The sequence below is a fragment of the Carlito syrichta genome, unplaced genomic scaffold, assembly GCF_000164805.1.
Source record: "Carlito syrichta isolate Samal-C Ts95f unplaced genomic scaffold, Tarsius_syrichta-2.0.1 Scaffold305265, whole genome shotgun sequence".
Classification (NCBI taxonomy): Eukaryota; Metazoa; Chordata; class Mammalia; order Primates; family Tarsiidae; genus Carlito; species Carlito syrichta.
Genome location: NW_007249361.1, coordinates 503,152 through 515,167, shown reverse-complemented (window position 1 = coordinate 515,167; position 12,016 = coordinate 503,152). Strand labels below are relative to the sequence as shown.

At 37.2% G+C, this 12,016-nt stretch overlaps 1 pseudogene across 1 annotated transcript; it reads left to right on the top strand.

The window, feature by feature from the left end:
* The first annotated feature begins 1,372 nt into the window (after nt 1-1,372).
* Nucleotides 1,373-1,971, top strand: LOC103263795 (annotated as a pseudogene). Its single transcript, XR_002482164.1, has one exon. The product of XR_002482164.1 is annotated as a 39S ribosomal protein L30, mitochondrial pseudogene (transcript).
* The last annotated feature ends 10,045 nt before the right edge of the window (nt 1,972-12,016 follow it).

Sequence of the window (12,016 nt, the reverse complement as noted above, 5' to 3'; positions counted from 1 at the left end):
AAATGCCTACTTTGTTGCTCCCACACCTACAAAAGCTTTCTCTAGATGAGAGTATTCCTTAGTTAAGAATATTCAACGCTGACACTTCAACATTCATGACAGACATTTATAATACAAGGTATTAAATTAGAAGAAATTGAAACTGGATGTCAAGATTCTATTTCTATCTTAAATATTTATCAGTGAAGCTTCTTAGTCCTTATGTTTTAACTATAAAACAGGCTAACATCGTGGACAGGCAAATTTATAGCGAGAATACGCATACACATTCATATACACATATATTGAGCTACACTAAAAAGAGACCTGATGGGATTAAAAGGTAAAAGCCAACATTTTTAACGAAATCTATAATTTAACCCTTTTGACCAACACACAGCTCTCTCTGCATAATATAAGGGACATGCTCAGTACATACTAAGCTAATGACTTCTTTACATATATGTTCCTGTGAAGTAATAAAGAAACTGAGGTTCTTTTTTCTCTTATTTAGTTGACCCAAGAGAGCCAAGAACATTTGAACTAGGCAGATAAATAATTTATTTCTAACTGCACTGTTAGAAGACTATCGTTAACACTAAGGGGTAAAATTTCAAAGTGGTGTACAGGGATTTGGCTACATATTCCAATTCATGCTAATGGACATCAGATGGCAACATTCCAGAATACATCTTTGAAAATTTAACTAGTTGCACTCAAAGGGCAATATTATTACACAGGTGTTAAAAAACACCAGCAAATCCTCACTGGCATTTGAAGATGTTCAAGTAGGTCAAGACATCATTTTCTATTTTATGTTTTTCTTCCTTTTCTATGGCTTTTATAATTTACTTTATAATAAAGAGAAAAACCTTTCAAATTAACAAACTTTTTTTAAAAATTAAGAGTAATTATGTTCCCTGAGGAAATGAGATTTTAAAAATGAAAAAATTCATCCTCTGTTGCTGGACAATCATAAATTCAGTTTTTATTTCCGTTATAAATGCCATTTGATTGTTTTATAACTCAAATGATTTGATATGAAATATAATCTACCTGTTCCCAGCATTTTTATGGAGAATAAGTTTTAAAAATGACTTTCATCCACCAAGAAAGGTTTCTGGAAGGAAACTGAAGGTATATAAATAAAGATTTTTCTAAATTGTTATATAGAATTTCTTTTTAGTTTTAAAATGACAGAAATAGAGAAATAATAGGTTCTAGATAAAAATAAAACTTTGGATGTAAAGAAAATACATATATCAATGCCATGCAGAGTTGTACATGTGCCAATTAAAATGCATTAAAGACTTTCAGAATCACAGTTATTGCGATATAGATTTTTTATTTTAAAATTTGCGAAAAAGTTCAGACTGAACACTTAGCGGGCGCCGCCTCTAAAGAGAACAGTCACTACACTTATGGCAGGGATTTTACACTTAGTAGTTCAGAAGCCCCTAGGCAGACTACAGACTATGGCAAAAGGTGTGGAGTCTCTCATTTGTACAGACTGGATTCGTCACAAATTTACCAGGTCAAGAATTCCAGATAAAGTATTTTAGCCTTCACCTGCTGATCATGAAAAATATGGTGGGGATCCACAAAACCCTCATAAACTGCATATTGTTACCAGAATAAAAGGCACAAAAAGACGTCCATATTGGGAAAAAGATATAATAAAGATGCTTGGATTACAAAAGGCACATACCCCTCAAGTTCACAAGAATATCCCTTCAGTGAACGCAAAACTGAAAGTGGTTAAACATTTGATAAGAATCAAAACCCTGAAGTTGCCACAAGGACTTCCAACAGAAGAGGACATGTCTAACACATGCCTTAAGAGCACTGGGGAGTTGGTAGTGCGGTGGCATCTGAAACCTGTGGAGCAGAAAGCAATTAAATCCTAATGCCAGAGCAGCTTCAAATTTAAAAGTGCAGATCATTTTCTGTTAAAAAATGGTGGCAAAGTGTTTTCATTCAAATATATGTTAAATACCAGTCCCTTTCACTGACTAAACCTGCTATGATTCTTCCTTACTATAGACTTGGGGGTTTTCGTTTAATTTGGTTTAATTCTCTCCCCTTTCCCTCTAATAGTTTGATTTCAAAATGGGAAAGAATGGCATTGTTTGAACATCTGTGTTCAGGTCCACCGCTGCCTAGCAATTATCATTAACTGTTTTATAAAAATTGTTGTACTGAAGTTTAAAAATAAATAAATAAATAAAATTTGCCACCGCTATAGTGATGAATGATTTTTTAGACCAAAAACTAGAAAGGAAGAAGCCAGTTTCAGAAGCTTAACAAATATGAACGTGGACTCCATCCTTGAGGAAACAACAAGGTTTGAATCAAGAAGCTGAAATCCTATAAGCTGAATGAACTAACAGGGAACATGCAATTTGAATTAAGCTCTCATCTACATGGGGTGACTGGATGAACCTGATAGGAAATGCAGCCATACCAAGCCATGCTCTTTCAGTTGTATGGAGTCCACCAATAAAAATCAAATCATTCTGAGTCCCTGCACTCCAAAAATAAGCACCCAACAAACAGATGCTGGAAGCGCTGAGCTGCCGCACTGCTACCAAGAGTCCTGATTTGCACTGAGTGACGCCCCGGAAACAGCCAGTGGATGAGACTGAACTGTGACTTTCGGTTCAGTCAATCTAGGCCAACCATGCAGTCACAACTTGAAATACAAATCAGCATGTTGAAGTCCTAGATCTTGAATAAGCTGTACAGAATCTTTTCAGATGGATTCATGTTCTAGAAAAACATTTTAGTAAGCCAGAGATTTTGGATTAAGTGAATCAATCTGATTTTGAAAGAAACTTTTTTTCTTAAGAAAATGATACTACCATTTGTCACATATCGTTTTAAATAAAATTTCAGAAATGCTACATATTGCGTATTGATATATGTGTATTAATGCATTATGACTTAATGAGGTTTCTTATTTAGTCTTCATTTATTCATTTACTTGTCCATCTGTCCATCCACAGAATATTTACTAGGCATCTAAGGCTTTTTTTCAGATTAATCAGTTGTGTCCTAGTCATATAACCAGGACTGATACTCCAAGCACTAGTGCCATCTTAGCAGGTTGTTTGAAGGGAAATAATTGGAGTCCGATGATTCATTCTGCAGTGGTGTGCAATTAAAAAAATTACATTGGTGTGAATATCATACATGTTATCAATACTATTTATATGAATTCTTGAAAGAAGGCAATTTGAAGATAACTAAGTACATCAGACAGACAACTGTGTCAATGGCTGAGTCAGACACTAGCTCTACTTCCAAACTATGTAACTTTGTGGGAATCATTACATATTACTGCACCTTAATTTGTCATCTATAAAATGATGAAAATTATAATAACAGCTTCACAGAGTTGTTTTGAAGAGCAAATGATTCAATGATATAAGGGCCCAAACCATAATGAAGATTGTAGAAGAGGTGTTTGCTGGGATAGTCTGACTATCCTAAAGGACAATTGGTTTCAGAGGCAGCATTTATTCTGTTTACTTTGATGTTACCTTCTCTGTTGCTCTTGTGTATTTGGTGATGCAATAAAACCAGTTTTAAATTGGAGACGAGAGTGATGCCTATGATGACAGAACTTACTACTCGGTGAAACCTGAAGATATCCTGCTACATCTCTTCCTTTTTGACCTTTGCTAACAGTGTCATTTAATGGACAAAATAGTGTGGAACATATGCTAATTTTGGATAACTGGAATTTTGAATAATTGAGCTTAATTCTGTTTGGTTTTTTTTCCCCCTAATCGCTTGACTCCTAGGACAGCTACAGTTACACAATTAATTGTTAGAATTAAGTCCACAATAAACTCCCCGATAATAACTCTAGTTGGCAATAAAACAGAAATTGGGTTATAATACTCACTCATGCTCACTGTGTATACAAAAAGAAAATGTAGTTTTAATTTACTTACACTAATTAAAATATAATGAATTAAGTGGATAACAAATTCATTAGAAATTGATCTTTGACTGTCTAATTGTTAATAGTTTTACATCATTCAGAAGAAAGACAATATTAGCAAATCAAGAATTTCAAGGATTTAGGAGTTGAGAGCTTGGTTTTTATAAGTGACATATAAATCAAGCACCAACAAATTTATGCTTTACTTAAACAAGTTTAAAATGTTAATGAAGCTAATATACTGATAAATACGTGAGCTATTTAAAAGAACATTTTTTACACATGGATTAAGGTCCTTTAAGAATATTAGCATAATTCAACCAGAAACTGAAGTACTACAAGAATCTAGGGTTATATGGAGAGATGTGAAACTTAAAGGGAAGAAATGGAAAAAATAAAGTCAATTATTTGATGTTATTTTAGGTGTTTTGGAAAAACTAATCATTTTCTTTTGAAATGTTATCACTTTAGTCGAATTTTTAATGATTTCTCTTTCTGAGTTTTCATAGCTTCCATGAGTGGCTATGTTTATCTGCCCCCTAATGCATTCAATATGTTTATATTGATTCATATTCAGTAAGTTAGCTCCTAGCATGTGCCAGGCATTTTATTTTAAAGCAACAGAATTAATAGCATTCACCAAGGAGAGGCCTCTGCCCTTCCTGAGGGTGTCAGTTGCTGTCTGTGGACTGAGCAGGGGCTCTCGCTCATGGAGTGACCACATGCTGGATGCTGAGCCTGGGGTTTTGTGAGCAGGTGTCATGAAACTCTTGACTCTGTGAAACAGAGACTGCCCTCCCTATTTTAAAATATGTGTAGAGAGGGAGGCTCAAGCTAAGTAAATACATGAATATAATCAGATTGGGAATCGGATCTCCGTGGTAGGGAAGTTCCCACTTTTCAGCTACTGCTGAGGAGTGATAAAGCAGCAATGACAAAGAGAGCCATCAAAGCAATGCCTTTGCTTCAGACAACCAGTGCTAGGATGGCCTAACGCTGAGAGAACAGGTGCCCACATCCAGCCAGTCAGGTGTGAGTCTCAGTTACTTCATACAGTGGTGACTCTGAGCAAGTGCTTTAGCTTCCCAAAATGTCAGTCTTCCCTGTCTGTGAAACAGGATCATTAATAATGTCACAGAGACTTGGGGAGTACTAAACGACACAACTCATGGAAAGTCCTTGGCACAGAGCCCGGCTTACAGTACGCATAGGCTAATATTACTGGCAAAGCCAGAGTAAATTGATCAGAAAGGTAAACATGCGGCTACATGCACATTGGGAAAAGCAATTAATTCTTAAAGGGTGTTAATTCCTAGATATAAAGTTTGGGAATCCTTTCATAATACATATGTCATTTCATTTGTTTAAAACTTACAAATATCCATTGGTTGAATCTATAACAGTAAATGTGCATATTTGTGTGAATAAATCTGTATTCGGTTTTACAATGTAATTTGCAATATTTAAATATATATGCATTTTTATCTAGAAATTCTGTTTTGAAAAATCCATTCCATTAGTACACAGACACAAAGTTACATACACAAAGATGTTCCCTGAAGTACTGTTCTGTGTGGAAAACCACTGAAAAATAACCTAAGTGCTCACAAGGAGTTATTCTATTAGACTTAGTTCATCTATGTGTGACATACTAGAAAACCTTTAAAACTGACATGCAGATAGCTCTAATAGTTAGTGTTAAGAGTCTGTCCCAAGTAAAACAATATACATATGGTATGGCCCCAATGTTGGCTAAAGAATGTGAGCAATCACAAGTAGTATGTGCACATATCAATACACAGAATGATGTTTTAAGCTGTTCACGCTGTCATCTCTGGGGAGGGGGAGCCCAGCAACAAAGGAGTTGAAGAGAAATGCTCAAGTTTTGGTATCAGTACTTTGTATTGCTCTATTCTCTGATGAGAATGTCTTTATGATTGACTCTTCTAAAACAAAATGGCCATTTTTATAATGCATCCTGAAGCTCACTTTACACAAATTTGCATCATCAGGTTATTTGCTGTGACATTTTTATGCAGGAATGGACCACGATGTTATCCTCTGTACCCAAGAACACAGCTAGATCTGTATACAATATTTTCAGTGAAACATCAACAAACAGAATGAACGGTATCGTCTATTTTGATAGCTCTTTCATGCTCAATATGACACATGGCTATGTAGGGTTGAAAGTAATTTTAAAAGCTGTCTTCAAACATCTGAAGGGTCACCTCGAAGAAAAGGCTCATTCTATGTTTTGTTTCCACACAAAAATTGGAGTGAATGGTTTTATTATTCTTATTTTTATAATTCATTGGATGCAAATTCAACAGTGAAAGCAGCTGCCATGGGACTCCCCTCTCCCTTGAATCTAGATGGTTATTTGACAGCAAGATGCAACAAAAGACTTCTGTACAGTAGGAAATACTGGATTAGTTGATCTCTTCCAACTCAAAATTTGAGGATACTATGACTCTGTCTTGGTAGTTTATACATGCTCTATAGTTTCCCAATAGATACCAGAGAATAAGTTAGCTTAGAAAAGAAGCAAATATGAACTAAAATGAAAATTTAAGATTAAATATATTAACTACAAAAACTTATCTTTTGGGTGTTTTCTAATTTCCAGATATTATCCCACATATTGTTGTATGCATCATTCTGATGACATTACTATGAAATAGGTATATTTGTCTTTGCTCCTATTGATGCATAAACTGACATTCAATGGGGATAGATATCACATCTTCAAGATTACTCTACTGGAAGGTGTGGGTTCAATATTTGAATCCAGGTCTACCTGACTTCCAATACCATACTCTTAACCACAATGTTGCATTCTTCCTTATCTTAAATGTCTGGGTCAGGTGTGGTGGCTCTAGCCTGTAATCCCAGCACTTTGTGGGGCCGAGGAGAGAGGATTGCCTGAGACCGCGGGATCGAGACCAGCCTGGACAGCATGGCAAGACCTCGTCTCTACAATTAAAACAAAAAAATTAGCCGGGCATGGTAGCGCACACCTGTAGTTCCCACTACTTGGAAGGTTGAGGTAGAAGGATCACCGGAGTCCAGCAGGTCGACGCCGGGGTGGCCGTGAGAGTGCCACTGCACTCCAGCCTGGGCGACGGAGTGAGACTCCAACTCAAAAAAAAAAAAAAGTCTGTATGTAAGTTAAGATTCAGAAAGAAGAGTTATAAATAAAGATAAAGTGCCCAGGTATGACAAAATCAAGAACATCAGCAATATATAGATAAGCATTATGTTCATTGTTGTACAGGAACTAAATGAGAACTAGAGCACTTTGTAATTACTAAAACTAGAGTGACCATATGGCCCAGTTTACACAGTTTATCATTCCTGTATTTATTTGTAATTATGAAATGAAACCATAAATAGTGTCCTTTTTCAGTCTAAAAGTATCCCAGTTTAGGTACTGAATTATGAAACATTCCTAGCTATCACTAATGATAATTACATACAAGAATGATAGGGCAAAGACAGTTACAGAGGCAGAGTGAAATTTGTTTTAGAGCAAAAATCGTAATCTATGAAGAACTTGGAATCCCACTAACTGTCCAAGACTCAAAGGACGGCATGAAGAGCTAACTGTCTCTAAATCTGTTACTAAAGGGAGGTCATGCATGGCATTAATCAGGTACAATTAGCTTACACGGATGTGCCTTCCCTTTTCCACCTGTAGGTGGCCACCATAAGCTACACTTATTAGACAACTCATTAGTAGCATTTTCAATACTGTCATCTTCAGATAATTAGCAATTTATTTAAATAACCAATTTCTGTAGAAATAATTGCCATGAAATGCCCTGAACCTACTTTTTATAAACTATAATAAAAGTGTTAAGATAATCCCTGACATTTGCAAATGCCATTAGTTCACCTTTCCTTTTGATAGTGCTATGGCATTATGTTTAAACAATTACCCGATAACACAGCAGTTTAATGAAACAGTGCAGTAAGCGCATTCTTCAGTATGGGCAGAGAGGATGTTCAGATTTAGAAGGGAATCCAGTGTGCAGACATGTTTACACAGAAGAAAGACACAGCTGGAGGAGGAAGGAATATTGGAAAAAGTACATTTTTCTACTTCTGAGTTGATTTAGTTTTCATGGTAGATGCTACAACATAGTGGTATATACTCTAGAAACAAGACTGGAGAGTTTTATAAATTGACTCATGTAAGTGACTGGCGCAAACTAGAATCATATATACCTATGAATATGTATAATACATTCATTGTACTATGTGCTCTATAACCTCTATACAGGAAAAAATGTAGTGAATTTTTCTATCACTCTAAAATAGGTTTTTATTTTTAAAATGGTGTGAACTTTCAGAATAAAATTACCAAGGCAAATTGCATGTGGTTTTTAGGTCTCAGCTATTATTTAGCATCTAAAATGGCACAGAGTTCTTTTTTTTTTTTAATTTATTTTTATTAATTTCTTTAGAGACAGGGTCTTGCTCTGTCAATCAGCTAGAGTGCAGTGGCACGATCATAATTCACTGCAACCTTGAACCCCTGGGTTCCAGCAATCCTCCCACCTCAGCCTCCAGAGCGGCTGGGACTATAGGCACATACACTTCACCCAGCTAATTAAAAAAAATTTTTTTTGTACAGATGCAATTTCACTAGTTGCTAAGGCTGGTCTCAAACTCTTCATGTCCCAAAGTGCTGTGATTACAGGTGTGAGTCACCACACTTGGTCCAGAGTTCTACCTCAGTTTCCTTCTTGCTATTAGCTTCCTGCTCCACCAAGACCCACTGATGTGGGATCATACAGGGTTTCTGGGCTGTAAGTGGTAATATCTTTAGCACTTTCATAATTTTTAAGCTGTTGTTCTTCATATGAAAAAACAAAACTAGATTTTAAAGTCATTGGCAATATCATGGCTAAACTGAAACAAGGTGAGAGCATATGAAGTAACAGTGGCTCTGTTAAATTAGCCCCACATTATTTATACCCTCTTAATGTAATTGCAGGTCATGTATGCATTACCTCCATTTTACAGATAAGGGCATGTAGGCCTGAGGACTTAGACAGCAAGTGCATGTAAGAACAGCAGGTCATGTGGTTGGATACTGCATTACAACAATAAAACAGTCAGTCTGCAGTGTCACCATAGAAGCCATTGGTGGGTTTGAATATCAGGGATTTTCTTTATTTCCAGATCAACATACCCCTGTCTTTCCCAAATAAGAACTTTGGCAATGTTTTTTTCTTTTTTTTGCCTACAAATGTAAATAGGTGGACTCTAAAAAAAAAAAAAAAAGACACATTTCCTCAGTCAAGAAAGTATTCTGAACCATGACAGACTCAGTGGACTTGGTGTGTAAACACTTCTCATGTGATTTTATTTAAAGGAGCCCACGGCAGATGCTATCACGCAAAGACCTCACCATTCTGTATGTATTCAAAACTGTCTATTTGAGGAGACAGAGAAAAATCATAATGACAGTGATAATGCTGATGACCAGAGTTGCATTTTCCCCTTGGGAGAACCCAGTATCACTAGAAGTGGGTATACTGAGGACATGAAAAAAATAATAATAATTGGCAAATATTTTTTCCCATTCTGTGAGCTGTCTCCCTGCTCTCTTGATGATTCCTTTTGCTTTGCAGAAGCTCGTTAATTTGATGAGGTCCCACTTATCTATCTTATTTCTTAAGGTATTGGCCTTTAGGGTTCTGAGTAGGAATTGGTTCCCAGTTCCAATTTTCATAAGTGTGTCTCCTGTGTTTTCTAAGATTCTTATAGTTTAGGTCTTTGATCCATTTAAAGTTAATTTTTGTGTATAGTGATAGGTAGGGGTCCTGTTTCAATCTTCTGCATGTGGTCAGTCAGTTTTCCCAGAACCATTTACTGAATAGGTTCTCCTCTCCCCAGTAGTTGTTGTTGGAGGCCTTGTCAAAGATGAGTTGATTGAGAAATTGAGGCTTTGCTTCTGGAATCTCTATCCTGTTCCATTGGTCTATGTGCCTGTTCTTGAACCAATACCAGGCTGTTGTGATTACTGTAGCCTTGTAGCAGAGTTTGAAGTCCATATATTTGTCGTTCTTTATGACTGCATAATATTCCATTGTGTATATGTACCACATTTTTAAAATTCAGTCCAGCTTTGATGGGTAACATGGTTGGTTCTATGTTTTTGTTATTGTGTCTAGAGCTGCAACAAACATACGTGTGCAGGTATCTTCTTTGTAGAATAATTTGAGTTCTTCCGGGTATATTCCCAATAGGGGAACTGCTGGGTCATATAGAAAGTCAATTTCTAGTTCTTTCAGAAAACTCCAGACTGTTTTCCAGAAAGGTTGTACAAGTTTGCATTCCCACCAGCAGTGTAGAAGCGTTCCTTTTTCTCCACATCAGCATCTGTTGTTGTTTGTTTTATTAATGATGGCCATTCTTACTGGGGTTAGATGGCATCTCAGTGTGGTTTTGACTTGCATTTCTCTGATGATGAGTGAGGCTGAGCCCTTTTTCATGTGTCTGTTGGCTACCCGTATATCTTCTTTTGAGAAGTATCTATTCATGTCTTTTGCCCACTTTTTAAAGGAACTGTTTGTGTTTTTCCCTTTGGAAAATTTGAGTTCCTTCACTGGATAAAAAAAAGTGGTACATATACACAATGGAATATTATGCAGCCATAAAGAATGACAAATATATGGACTTTGCAGTAACCTGGATGGATTTGGAGTCAATCATACTCAGTGATCTATCACAGAAACAAAGAACAGAGTTCCATATATTCTCACTCATAAGAGGACCTTGAACAATTACAATGCTATCAGAAAGCGATTGGCAGTAATGGGAAACTGTTGGGGGGGGTGGGATTGGCAGTTGAGGGAAACTGCTAGGGGAGAGAGGGGCATACCTCATTAACAGGGGTACCTGCATGATCAGTGTTTGTATACCTAACCCTGAATTGTACCCCTTATCTTTGCAATAAAAATTAAAATAATAATAATAATAATAACAAAACAGAGTCTCCATATTGACTTGGATAACATTCTTTCTTTCTTGGAAGACCACGATCTCTGCTCTCTAGAATCCCGAGCCTGTTTGTGCGTGGATGGTCCTACGGCCAGGGTGTCCATGGTAGCACGTGCTATGCTTTGACCCCTTCCTCTCCTTCTCTGTTCACCTTGTGATGAATTACATGTGTTAATTTCTGTTCTGTGATAAGTCTACATCCCTCCAAGTTCTCGAAAACATAGGCTGTACAGCAACAAGTGGTGTTTTGTTTCTATCTTTGGGCTGACACCCTCACGACGTGGTGAGGACAAGGATGTCTCCACTTGGACCCTCATCTGAAGTCCTCCAAGCCAGTGCAAGCTGTAAAACTGACCAGGCTTTTGGAAAGGAGGGGCTGTCCTGAGTAGCTGTCTTCTCAATGGGTTGGCAACAATTTCTTCCTAAACTTCAGGTGAGTGGAAAGTGGGAAATAGATCTTTCTTGTACCCAGCACTGTGCCTGCTGCCAAACAGCAGTAGAAGAGATGCCTCCTTTGGGTCAGCTCATGAGCTGAGTAGATGACATGAAGACATGGCAATGCATGTTCACATGTCTGATTCAATGGGGCACACAACAGACTCTGCTGAAATGCAGGGGCAGGGAGAGCTGGGAGACGGTGGTAGTCCAGGAAGGATTCAGGGGAGGTGTGAGACTGACTGGGCTCTTCCAACATGGGTAGGCAGGTCTGAGACTGGACTCCAAGGTATTTTCGGAGTGGTATGATCCACTTTTTCAGAATCTAGAGAGCTCTGTGATGGAGAGTTCCACTCCACTCAACCATCCAGTGGCTACTGCCAGGAATGTCAATGTTCATTTTCACAGATGCACTTATACTTTCAATCAACATCATAAATATTACATAGATATAGATATAAATATTCCAGCATGCATAAAGAGAGCACATGATCAGGCAATTAAGGAAGGAAAAAATAGGTTAAGTCCACATTACTCCAGAAAATATCTCCTGAAGCATTGCCTCAAGGATCTCTCATATTCCGTAACCACAAGGACACGTGGAAGGTTGGAGACCTCCAGTCGCACCAGGGGCAGCCA